Raw genomic sequence first — 14545 nt, forward strand, 5'->3', positions numbered from 1 at the left:
GGATTTGCTCTCATCAGGCTCGTAGTTTCGCATATTTCTCATACTTGATGGCCAGATTCTGGGCTTTTTCTAGTTTGGATTCTGTTGTAATGTGGTGCCACACTGAGACAGTCCATTTAACCTGGTTTCTATCAATATTTTAGAGGATAACACATGTTATGTCTAGGTTAGGCCTGGGATTCACTCTCATCAGGCTCGTACTTTCGCATATTTCTCATAATTCATGGCCAGATTCTGGGCTTTTTCTGGATTGGATCAGGTAGTAATGTGGTACCACACTGAAACAGTCAATTAAACCTGGTTTCTATCAATATTTTAGAGGATAACACATGTTATGTCTAGGTTAGGCCTGGGATTCACTCTCATCAGGCTCGTACTTTCGCATATTTCTCATAATTCATGGCCAGATTCTGGGCTTTTTCTGGTTTGGATCACGTAGTATTGTGGTACCACACTGAAACAGTCAATTAAACCTGGTTTCCATCAATATTTTAGAGGACAACGCAAGTTAGGTCTGGTATAGGTTTGGGATTTGCCCTCATCAGGGTCATATTTTCGCGTCCTTCACATGCTTGTTGAACAGATCCCGGGTATTTTTCTGGTTTGGATCAGGTAGTAATGTGGTACCACACTGAAACAGTCGATTAAACCTGGTTTCGATCAATATTTTTGAGGATAACTCATGTTAGGTCTAGGTTAGGCCTGGGATTTGCCCTCATCAGGGTCATATTTCCGCGTTCTTCACATACTTGTTGAACAGATCCTGTGTATTTTTCCGGTTTGGATCACGTAGTTATGTGGTACCACACTGAACCATTCAATTAAACCTGATCTTGATAAATGTTTTAGAGAATAACGCATGTTGGGTCTGGGATAGGTCTGGGATTTGCCCTCATCAGGCTCATAGTTTCGCGTTTTTCACATACTTGTTGAACAGATCCTGGGTTTTTTCTGTTTTGGATCACGTAGAAATGTGGTACCACACTGAAACAGTCGAGTAAACCTTGTATCGATCAATATTTTAGAGAATAACCCATGTTAGGTCATGGTTAGGTCTGGGATTTGCACTCATCAGGCTCGTACTTCCGCATATTTCTCATACTTGATGGCCAGATTCTGGACTTTTTCTAGTTTGGATCCTGTAGTAATGTGGTACCACACTGAAACAGTCCATTTAACCTGGTTTCGATCTATATTTTAGAGGATAACGCATGTTATGTCTAGGTTAGGCCTGGGATTTGCCCTCATCAGACACATACTTTCGCATTCTCCACATACTTGTTGAACAGATCCTGGGTTTTTTCAGGTTTGGATCACGTAGTAATGAGATACCACACTGAAACATTCAATTAAACCTGGTCTTGATAAATATATTAGAGGATAACGCATGTTAGGTTATGGGTTAGGTCTAGGATTTGCCCTCATCAGGCTCATACTTTCGCATATTTCCCATACTTGATGGCTAGATCCAGGGCTTTTTCTGGATTGGATCACGTAGTAATGTGGTACCACACTGAAACAGCCAATTAAACCTGGTTTCCATCAATATTTTAGAGGACAACGCAAGTTAGGTCTGGTATAGTTCTGGGATTTGCCATCATCAGGGTCATATTTTCGCGTTCTTCACATACTTGTTGAACAGATCCTGGGTATTTTTCTGGTTTGGATCAGGTAGTAACGTGGTACCACACTGTAGCAGTCGATTAAACCTGGTGTCGATCAATATTTTAGAGAATAACGCTTGATAGGTCTTGGTTAGGTCTGAGATTTGCTCTCATCAGGCTCGTACTTTCGCATATTTCTCATAGTTCATGGCCTGATTCTGGGCTTTTTCTGGTTTGGATCACATAGTAATGTGGTACCACACTGAAACAGTCGATTAAACCTGGTTTCGGTCAGTATTTTTGAGGGTAACGCATGTTAGGTCTAGGTTAGGCCTGGGATTTTCCCTCATCAGACACATACTTTCGCATTCTTCACAGACTTGTTGAACGGACTCTGGGCTTTTTCTGGTTTGGATGCCGTAGTAATGTGGTACCACACTGAAACATTCAATTAAACCTGGTCTTGATAAATATTTTGGAGGATAACGCATGTTAGGTCTGGGTTAGGTCTAGGATTTGCCCTAATCAGGCTCATATTTTCGCATATTTCTCAAACTTGATGGCCAGATCTATTGCTTTTTCTGGTTTGGATCATGTGGTAATGTGGTATCACACTGATAAAGCCCATTAAACCTGGTTTCGATGAATAGTTTAGAGGATAACTCATGTTAGGTCAAGGTTAGTCCTGGGATTTGCCCTCATCAGACACATACTTTCGCATTCTTCACATACTTGTTGAACTGATCCGGGGTTTTTTCAGGTTTGGATCACGTAGTAATGTGGTACCACACTGAAACAGTAAATTAAACCTGGTTTCTATCAATATTTTAGAGGATAACACATGTTATGTCTAGGTTAGGCCTGGGATTCACTCTCATCAGGCTCGTACTTTCGCATATTTCTCATAATTCATGGCCAGATTCTGGGCTTTTTCTGGTTTGGATCACGTAGTATTGTGGTACCACACTGAAACAGTCAATTAAACCTGGTTTCCATCAATATTTTAGAGGACAACGCAAGTTAGGTCTGGTATAGGTTTGGGATTTGCCCTCATCAGGGTCATATTTTCGCGTCCTTCACATGCTTGTTGAACAGATCCCGGGTATTTTTCTGGTTTGGATCAGGTAGTAATGTGGTACCACACTGAAACAGTCGATTGAACCTGGTTTCGATCAATATTTTTGGGGATAACTCATGTTAGGTCTAGGTTAGGCCTGGGATTTGCCCTCATCAGGGTCATATTTCCGCGTTCTTCACATACTTGTTGAACAGATCCTGTGTATTTTTCCGGTTTGGATCACGTAGTTATGTGGTACCACACTGAACCATTCAATTAAACCTGATCTTGATAAATGTTTTAGAGAATAACGCATGTTGGGTCTGGGATAGGTCTGGGATTTGCCCTCATCAGGCTCATAGTTTCGCGTTTTTCACATACTTGTTGAACAGATCCTGGGTTTTTTCTGTTTTGGATCACGTAGAAATGTGGTACCACACTGAAACAGTCGAGTAAACCTGGTATCGATCAATATTTTAGAGAATAACCCATGTTAGGTCATGGTTAGGTCTGGGATTTGCACTCATCAGGCTCGTACTTCCGCATATTTCTCATACTTGATGGCCAGATTCTGGACTTTTTCTAGTTTGGATCCTGTAGTAATGTGGTACCACACTGAAACAGTCCATTTAACCTGGTTTCGATCTATATTTTAGAGGATAACGCATGTTATGTCTAGGTTAGGCCTGGGATTTGCCCTCATCAGACACATACTTTCGCATTCTCCACATACTTGTTGAACAGATCCTGGGTTTTTTCAGGTTTGGATCACGTAGTAATGAGATACCACACTGAAACATTCAATTAAACCTGGTCTTGATAAATATATTAGAGGATAACGCATGTTAGGTTATGGGTTAGGTCTAGGATTTGCCCTCATCAGGCTCATACTTTCGCATATTTCCCATACTTGATGGCTAGATCCAGGGCTTTTTCTGGATTGGATCACGTAGTAATGTGGTACCACACTGAAACAGTCAATTAAACCTGGTTTCCATCAATATTTTAGAGGACAACGCAAGTTAGGTCTGGTATAGTTCTGGGATTTGCCATCATCAGGGTCATATTTTCGCGTTCTTCACATACTTGTTGAACAGATCCTGGGTATTTTTCTGGTTTGGATCAGGTAGTAACGTGGTACCACACTGTAGCAGTCGATTAAACCTGGTGTCGATCAATATTTTAGAGAATAACGCTTGATAGGTCTTGGTTAGGTCTGAGATTTGCTCTCATCAGGCTCGTACTTTCGCATATTTCTCATAGTTCATGGCCTGATTCTGGGCTTTTTCTGGTTTGGATCACATAGTAATGTGGTACCACACTGAAACAGTCGATTAAACCTGGTTTCGGTCAGTATTTTTGAGGGTAACGCATGTTAGGTCTAGGTTAGGCCTGGGATTTTCCCTCATCAGACACATACTTTCGCATTCTTCACAGACTTGTTGAACGGACTCTGGGCTTTTTCTGGTTTGGATGCCGTAGTAATGTGGTACCACACTGAAACATTCAATTAAACCTGGTCTTGATAAATATTTTGGAGGATAACGCATGTTAGGTCTGGGTTAGGTCTAGGATTTGCCCTAATCAGGCTCATATTTTCGCATATTTCTCAAACTTGATGGCCAGATCTATTGCTTTTTCTGGTTTGGATCATGTGGTAATGTGGTATCACACTGATAAAGCCCATTAAACCTGGTTTCGATGAATAGTTTAGAGGATAACTCATGTTAGGTCAAGGTTAGTCCTGGGATTTGCCCTCATCAGACACATACTTTCGCATTCTTCACATACTTGTTGAACTGATCCGGGGTTTTTTCAGGTTTGGATCACGTAGTAATGTGGTACCACACTGAAACAGTAAATTAAACCCAGTTTCGATCAATATTTTAGAGGATAACGCAAGTTAGGTCTGGGATAGGTCTGGGATTTGCCCACATCAGGGTCATATTTTCGCATTTTTCACATACTTGTTGAACAGATCCCTGGCTTTTTCTGGTTTGGATCACGTAGAAATGTGGTACCACACTGAAACATTCAATTAAACCTGGTACTGATAAATATTTTTGAGGGAATCGGATGTTAGGTCTAGGTTAGGCCTGGGATTTTCCCTCATCAGACACATACTTTCGCATTCTTCACATACTTGTTGAACGGATCCTGGGTTTTTTCTGGTTTGGATAACGTAGTAATGTGGTAGCACACTGAAACAGTCCATTAAACCTGGTTTCGATCAATCTTTTAGAGAATAACTCATGTTAGGTCTAGGTTAGGTCTGGGATTTGCCCTCAACAGGTTCATATTTTCGCGTTCTTCACATACTTGTTAAACAGATTCTGGGTATTTTTCTAGTTTGGATCACGTAGTAATGTGGTACCACACTAAAACTGTCCATTAAACCTTGTTTCACCAATATTTTAGAGGATAACGCATGTTCTGTCTAGGTTAGGCCTGGGATTTGCCCTCATCAGACACATACTTTCGCATTTTCCACATACATGTTGAACAGATCCTGGGTTTTTTCTGGTTTGGATCACGTAGTAATATGGTAGCACACTGAAACAGTCCATTAAACCTGGTTTCGATCAATATTTTTGAGGATAACGCATGTTAGATCTAGGTTAGGCCTGGGATTTGCCCTCATCAGACACATACTTTCGCATTCGTCACATACTTGTTGACGGATCCTGGGTTTTTTGTGGTTTGGATCACGTAGTAATGTGGTACCACACTGAAACAGTCAATTATACCTGGTTTCGATCAATATTTTAGAGGATAACGCATATTATGTCTGGGAGAGGTCCGGGATTTGCCCTCATCAGACACATACTTTCGCATTCGTCTCATACTTGTTGACGGATCCTGGGTATTTTTCTGGTTTGGATCTGGTAGTAATGTGGTACCACACTGAAACAGTCGATTAAACCTGGTTTCGATCAATATTTTTGAGGATAACGCATGTTAGGTCTAGGTTAGGCCTGGGATTTTCCTTCATCAGACACATACTTACACATTCTTCACAGACTTGTTCAACGGATTCTGGGCTTTTTCTGGTTTGGATGCCGTAGTAATGTGGTACCACACTGAAACATTCAATAAAACCTGGTCTTGAAAAATATTTTGGAGGATAACGCATGTTAGGTCTGGGTTAGGTCTAGGATTTGCCCTCATCAGGCTCGTACTTTCGAATATTTCTCATAGTTCATGGCCTGATTCTGGGCTTTTTCTGGTTTGGATCACATAGTAATGTGGTACCACACTGAAACAGTCCATTAAACCTGGTTTCGATCAATATTTTAGAGGATAACGCATGTTATGTCTAGGTTAGGCCTGGGATTTGCCCTCATCAGGGTCATATTTTCGCGTTCTTCGCATACTTGTTGAACAGATCCTGGGTATTTTTCTGGTTTGGATCAGGTAGTAATCTGGTACCTCACTGAAACAGACCATTAAACCTGGTTTCGATCAATTTTTTTGAGGGTAACGCATTTTAGGTCTAGGTTAGGCCTGGTATTTTCCCGCATCAGACACATACTTTCACATTCTTCGCAGACTTGTTGAACGGATTCTGGGCTTTTTCTGGTTTGGATGCCGTAGTAATGTGGTACCACACTGAAACATTCAATTAAACCTGGTCTTGATAAATATTTTGGAGGATAACGCATGTTAGGTCTGGGTTAGGTCTAGGATTTGCCCTAATCAGGCTCATATTTTCGCATATTTCTCAAACTTGATGGCCAGATCCATTGCTTTTTCTAGATTGGATCCTGTAGTAATGTGGTACCACACTGAAACAGTACATTTAACCTGGTTTCGATAAATATTTTAGAGGATAACGCATGTTAGATCTGGGTATTGTCTAGGATTTGCCCTAATCAGGCACATAATTTCGCATTTTCCACATACATGTTGAACAGATCCTGGGTTTCTTCTGGTTTGGATCACGTAGTAATGTGGTACCACACTGAAACATTCACTTAAACCTGGTTTCCATCAATATTTTAGAGGATAACGCATGTTATGTCTAGGTTAGGCCTGCGATTTGCTCTCATCAGGCTCGTACTTTCGCATATTTCTCATAATTAATGGCCAGATTCTGGGCTTTTTCTGGATTGGATCAGGTAGTAATGTGGTACCACACTGAGACAGTCCATTAAACCTGGTTTCGATCAATATCTTAGAGGACAACGGAAGTTAGGTCTCGGATAGGTCTGGGATTTGCCCTGATCAGGTTCGCACTTTCGCATATTTCTCATACTCGGTGGCCAGGTTCTGGGCTTTTTCTGGTTTGGATCCCGTAGTATTGTGGTACCACACTGAAACATTCAATTAAACCTGGTCTTGATAAATAATTTAGAGGATAACGCATGTTAGATCTGGGTTATGTCTAGGATTTGTCCAAATCAGGCTCATAAATTCGCATATTTCTCATACTTCATGGCTAGATACTGGGCTTTTTCAGGATTGGATCACGTAGTAATGTGGTACCACACTTAAACAGTAAATTAAACCAAGTTTCGATCAATGTTTTAGAGGATAACGCAAGTTAGGTCTGGGATAGGTCTGGCATTTGCCCTCATCGGGGTCATATTATCGCATTTTTCACATACTTGTTGAACAGATCCCTTGCTTTTTCTGGTTTGGATCACGTAGAAATGTGGTACCACACTGAAACATTCAATTAAACCTGGTACTGATGAATATTTTTGAGGGTAACGCATGTTCTGTCTAGGTTAGGCCTGGGATTTGCACTCATCAGACACATACTTTCGCATTTTCCACATACTTGCTGAACAGATCCTGGGTTCTTTCTGGTTTGGATCACGTAGTAATGTGGTAGCACACTGAAACAGTCCATTAAACCTGGTTTCGATCAATATTTTTGAGGATAACGCATGTTAGATCTTGGTTAGGCCTGGGATTTGCCCTCATCAGACACATGCTTTCGCGGTCTCCACATACTTGTTGAACAGATCCTGGGTATTCTTCTGGTTTGGATCACGTAGTAATGTGGTACCATACTGAAACAGTCCATTAAACCCGGTTTCGATCAATATTTTTGAGGATAACGCATGTTAGGTCTAGGTTAGGCCCGGGATTTGCCCTCACCAGGGTCATATTTCCGCGTTCTTCACATACTTGTTGAACAGATCCTGGGTATTTTTCTGGTTTGGATCACGCAGTAATGTGGTACCACACTGAAATAGTCGATTAAACCTGGTCTTGGTAAATATTTTAGAAGATAACGCATGTTAGATCTGGGTAATGTCTAGGATTTGCCCTAATCAGGCACATAATTTCGCATTTTCCACATACATGTTGAACAGATCCTGGGTTTCTTCTGGTTTGGATCACGTAGTAATGTGGTACCACACTGAAGCATTCAATTAAACCTGGTCTTGGTAAATATTTTAGAGGATAACGCATGTTAGGTCTGGGGTAGGTCTGGGATTTGCTCTCATCAGGCTCGTACTTTCGCATATTTCTCATACTTGATGGCCGGATTCTGGGCTTTTTCTGGATTGGATCAGGTAGTAATGTGGTACCACACTGAGACAGTCCATTAAACCTGGTTTCGATCAATATTTTAAAGGACAACGGAAGTTAGGTCTCGGATAGGTCTGGGATTTGCCCTGATCAGGCTCGCACTTTCGCATATTTCTCATACTCGGTGGCCAGATTCTGGGCTTTTTCTGGATTGGATCACGTAGTAATGTGGTACCACACTGAAACAGTAAATTAAACCTAGTTTCGATCAATATTTTAGAGGATAACGCAAGTTAGGTCAAGGTTAGTCCTGGGATTTGCCCTGATCAGGCTCGCACTTTCGCATATTTCTCATACTCGGTGGCCAGATTCTGGGCTTTTTCTGGATTGGATCACGTAGTAATGTGGTACCACACTGAAACAGTAAATTAAACCTAGTTTCGATCAATATTTTTGAGGATAACGCATGTTAGGTCTAGGTTAGACCCGGGATTTGCCCTCACCAGGGTCATATTACCGCGTTGTACACATACTTGTTGAACAGATCCTGGGTATTTTTCTGGTTTGGATCACGCAGTAATGTGGTACCACACTGAAATAGTCGATTAAACCTGTTTCCGATCAATATTTTAGAGGATAACGCAAGTTATGTCTGGGATAGTTCCGGGATTTGCCCTCGTCAGGCTCATACTTTCGCATTCTTCACATACTTGTTGAACAGATCCTGGGTATTTTTCTGGTTTGGATCAGGCAGTAATGTGGCACCACACTTAAACAGTCGATTAAACCTGGTTTCGATCAATATTTTTGAGGATAACGCATGTTAGGTCTAGGTTAGGCCCGAGATTTGCCCTCATCAGGGTCATATTTCCGCGTTCTTCACATACTTGTTGAACAGATCTTGGGTATTTTTCTGGTTTGGATCACGTAGTAATGTGGTACCTCACTGAAACAGTCGATTAAACCTGGTTTCGATCAGTATTTTTGAGGGTAACGCATGTTAGGTCTAGGTTAGGCCTGGGATTTTCCCTGATCAGCCACATACTTTCGCATTCTTCACATACTTGTTGAACGGATCCTGGGTTTTTTGTGGTTTGGATCACGTAGTAATGTGGTACCACACTGAAACATTCAATTAAACCTGGACTTGATAAATGTTTTAGAGGATAACGCATGTTGAGTCTGGGATAAGTCTGGGATTTGCCCTCATCAGGGTCATATTTTCGCATTTTTCACATACCTGTTGAACAGATCCCTGGCTTTTTCTGGTTTGGATCACGTAGAAATGTGGTACCACACTGAAACATTCAATTAAACCTGGTACTGATAAATATTTTTGAGGGTAACGCATGTTAGGTCTAGGTCAGGCCTGGGATTTTCCCTCATCAGACACATACTTTCGCACTCTTCACATACTTGTTGAACGGATCCTGGGTGTTTTCTGGTTTGGATCACGTAGTAATGTGGTAGCACACTGAAAGAGTCCATTAAACCTGGTTGCGATCAATATTTTAGAGGATAACGCATGTTCTGTCTAGGTTAGGCCTGGGATTTGCCCTCATCAGACACATACTTTCGCATTTTCCGCATACTTGTTGAACAGATCCTGGGTTTTTTCTGGTTTGGATCACGTAGTAATGTGGTAGCACACTGAAACAGTCCATTAAACCTGGTTTCGATCAATATCTTTGAGGATAACTCATGTTAGGTCTAGGTTAGGCCCGGGATTTGCCCTCATCAGGGTCATATTTCCGCGTTCTTCACATACTTGTTGAACAGATCCTGGGCTTTTTCTGGATTGGATCAGGTTGTAATGTGGTACCACACTGAAGCAGTCCATTAAACCTGGTTTCGATCAATATTTTAGAGGAGAACGCAAGTTAGGTCTGGGATAGGTCTGGGATTTGCCCTGATCAGGCTCGCACTTTCGCATATTTCTCGCACTCGGTGGCCAGATTTTGGGCTTTTTCTGGTTTGGATCCCGTAGTATTGTGGTACCACACTGAAACATTCAATTAAACCTGGTCTTGATAAATATTTTAGAGGATAACGCATGTTAGATCTGGGTTATGTCTAGGATTTGCCCAAATCAGGCTCATGAATTCGCATATTTCTCATACTTCATGGCTAGATACTGGGCTTTTTCAGGATTGGATCACGTAGTAATGTGGTACCACACTGAAACAGTAAATTAAACCTAGTTTCGATCAATATTTTAGAGGATAACGCAAGTTAGGTCTAGGTTAGGCCTGGGATTTTCCCTCATCAGACACATACTTTCGCATTCTTCACATACTTGTTGAACGGATCCTGGGGTTTTTCAGGTTTGGATCACGTAGTAATGTGGTAGCTCACTGAAACAGTCCATTAAACCTGGTTTCGATCAATATTTTAGAGGATAACGCATGTTCTCTCTAGGTTAGGCCTGGGATTTGCCCTCATCATACACATACTTTCGCATTCTCCACATACTTGTTGAACAGATCCTGGGTTCTTTCTGGTTTGGATCACGTAGTAATGTGGTAGCTCACTGAAACAGTCCATTAAACCTGGTTTCGATCAATATTTTAGAGGATAACGCATGTTCTATCTAGGTTAGGCCTGGGATTTGCCCTCACCAGACACATACTTTCGCATTCTCCACATACTTGTTGAACAGATCCTGGGTTCTTTCTGGTTTGGATCACGTAGTAATGTGGTAGCACACTGAAACAGTCCATTAAACCTGGTTTCGATCAATATTTTTGAGGATAACGCATGTTAGATCTTGGTTAGGCCTGGGATTTGCCCTCATCAGACACATACTTTCGCATTCTCCACATACTTGTTGAACAGATCCTAGGTATTCTTCTGGTTTGGATCACGTAGTAATGTGGTACCACACTGAAACATTCCATTAAACCCGGTTTCGGTCAATATTTTAGTGGATAACGCAAGTTAGGTCTGGGATAGGTCTGGGATTTGCCCTCATCAGGGTCATATTTTCGCATTCTTCACATACTTGTTGAACAGATCCTGGGTATTTTTCTGGTTTGGATCAGGTAGTAATGTGGCACCACACTGAAACAGTCGATTAAACCTGGTTTCGATCAATATTTTTGAGGATAACGCATGTTAGGTCTAGGTTAGGCCCGGGATTTGCCCTCATCAGGCTCGTACTTTCGCATATTCCTCATGGTTCATGGCCGGATTCTGGGCTTTTTCCAGATTGGATCCTGTAGTATTGTGGTACCACACTGAAACATTCAATTAAACCTGGTCTTGATAAATATTTTAGAGGATAACGCATGTTAGATCTGGGTTATGTCTAGGATTTGCCCAAATCAGGCTCATAAATTCGCATATTTCTCATACTTCATGGCTAGATACTGGGCTTTTTCAGGATTGGATCACGTAGTAATGTGGTACCACACTGAAACAGTACATTTAACCTGGTTTCGATCAATATTTTAGAGGACAACGCAAGTTAGGTCTGCGATAGGTCTGGGAATTGCCATCATCAGGGTCATATTTTCGCGTTCTTCACATACTTGTTGAACAGATCCTGGGTATTTTTCTGGTTTGGATCAGGTAGTAACGTGGTACCACACTGAAGCAGTCGATTAAACCTGGTCTTGATAAATATTTTAGAGGATAACGCATGTTAGATCTGGGTTATGTCTAGGATTTGTCCAAATCAGGCTCATAAATTCGCATATTTCTCATACTTCATGGCTAGATCCAGGGCTTTTTCTGGATTGGATCACGTAGTAATGTGGTACCACACTGAAACAGTCAATTAAACCTGGTTTCCATCAATATTTTAGAGGACAACGCAAGTTAGGTCTGGTATAGTTCTGGGATTTGCCATCATCAGGGTCATATTTTCGCGTTCTTCACATACTTGTTGAACAGATCCTGGGTATTTTTCTGGTTTGGATCAGGTAGTAACGTGGTACCACACTGTAGCAGTCGATTAAACCTGGTGTCGATCAATATTTTAGAGAATAACGCTTGATAGGTCTTGGTTAGGTCTGAGATTTGCTCTCATCAGGCTCGTACTTTCGCATATTTCTCATAGTTCATGGCCTGATTCTGGGCTTTTTCTGGTTTGGATCACATAGTAATGTGGTACCACACTGAAACAGTCGATTAAACCTGGTTTCGGTCAGTATTTTTGAGGGTAACGCATGTTAGGTCTAGGTTAGGCCTGGGATTTTCCCTCATCAGACACATACTTTCGCATTCTTCACAGACTTGTTGAACGGACTCTGGGCTTTTTCTGGTTTGGATGCCGTAGTAATGTGGTACCACACTTTAACATTCAATTAAACCTGGTCTTGATAAATATTTTGGAGGATAACGCATGTTAGGTCTGGGTTAGGTCTAGGATTTGCCCTAATCAGGCTCATATTTTCGCATATTTCTCAAACTTGATGGCCAGATCTATTGCTTTTTCTGGTTTGGATCATGTGGTAATGTGGTATCACACTGATAAAGCCCATTAAACCTGGTTTCGATGAATAGTTTAGAGGATAACTCATGTTAGGTCAAGGTTAGTCCTGGGATTTGCCCTCATCAGACACATACTTTCGCATTCTTCACATACTTGTTGAACTGATCCGGGGTTTTTTCAGGTTTGGATCACGTAGTAATGTGGTACCACACTGAAACAGTAAATTAAACCCAGTTTCGATCAATATTTTAGAGGATAACGCAAGTTAGGTCTGGGATAGGTCTGGGATTTGCCCACATCAGGGTCATATTTTCGCATTTTTCACATACTTGTTGAACAGATCCCTGGCTTTTTCTGGTTTGGATCACATAGTAATGTGGTACCACACTGAAACAGTCGATTAAACCTGGTTTCGGTCAGTATTTTTGAGGGTAACGCATGTTAGGTCTAGGTTAGGCCTGGGATTTTCCCTCATCAGACACATACTTTCGCATTCTTCACAGACTTGTTGAACGGACTCTGGGTTTTTTCTGGTTTGGATAACGTAGTAATGTGGTAGCACACTGAAGCAGTCCATTAAACCTGGTTTCGATCAATCTTTTAGAGAATAACTCATGTTAGGTCTAGGTTAGGTCTGGGATTTGCCCTCAACAGGTTCATATTTTCGCGTTCTTCACATACTTGTTAAACAGATTCTGGGTATTTTTCTAGTTTGGATCACGTAGTAATGTGGTACCACACTAAAACTGTCCATTAAACCTTGTTTCACCAATATTTTAGAGGATAACGCATGTTCTGTCTAGGTTAGGCCTGGGATTTGCCCTCATCAGACACATACTTTCGCATTTTCCACATACATGTTGAACAGATCCTGGGTTTTTTCTGGTTTGGATCACGTAGTAATATGGTAGCACACTGAAACAGTCCATTAAACCTGGTTTCGATCAATATTTTTGAGGATAACGCATGTTAGATCTAGGTTAGGCCTGGGATTTGCCCTCATCAGACACATACTTTCGCATTCGTCACATACTTGTTGACGGATCCTGGGTTTTTTGTGGTTTGGATCACGTAGTAATGTGGTACCACACTGAAACAGTCAATTATACCTGGTTTCGATCAATATTTTAGAGGATAACGCATATTATGTCTGGGAGAGGTCCGGGATTTGCCCTCATCAGACACATACTTTCGCATTCGTCTCATACTTGTTGACGGATCCTGGGTATTTTTCTGGTTTGGATCTGGTAGTAATGTGGTACCACACTGAAACAGTCGATTAAACCTGGTTTCGATCAATATTTTTGAGGATAACGCATGTTAGGTCTAGGTTAGGCCTGGGATTTTCCTTCATCAGACACATACTTACACATTCTTCACAGACTTGTTCAACGGATTCTGGGCTTTTTCTGGTTTGGATGCCGTAGTAATGTGGTACCACACTGAAACATTCAATAAAACCTGGTCTTGAAAAATATTTTGGAGGATAACGCATGTTAGGTCTGGGTTAGGTCTAGGATTTGCCCTCATCAGGCTCGTACTTTCGAATATTTCTCATAGTTCATGGCTTGATTCTGGGCTTTTTCTGGTTTGGATCACATAGTAATGTGGTACCACACTGAAACAGTCCATTAAACCTGGTTTCGATCAATATTTTAGAGGATAACGCATGTTATGTCTAGGTTAGGCCTGGGATTTGCCCTCATCAGGGTCATATTTTCGCGTTCTTCGCATACTTGTTGAACAGATCCTGGGTATTTTTCTGGTTTGGATCAAGTAGTAATCTGGTACCTCACTGAAACAGACCATTAAACCTGGTTTCGATCAATTTTTTTGAGGGTAACGCATTTTAGGTCTAGGTTAGGCCTGGTATTTTCCCGCATCAGACACATACTTTCACATTCTTCGCAGACTTGTTGAACGGATTCTGGGCTTTTTCTGGTTTGGATGCCGTAGTAATGTGGT

This window comes from Colletes latitarsis, chromosome 3 (genome assembly GCF_051014445.1).
Source record: "Colletes latitarsis isolate SP2378_abdomen chromosome 3, iyColLati1, whole genome shotgun sequence".
Lineage (NCBI taxonomy): Eukaryota > Metazoa > Arthropoda > Insecta > Hymenoptera > Colletidae > Colletes > Colletes latitarsis.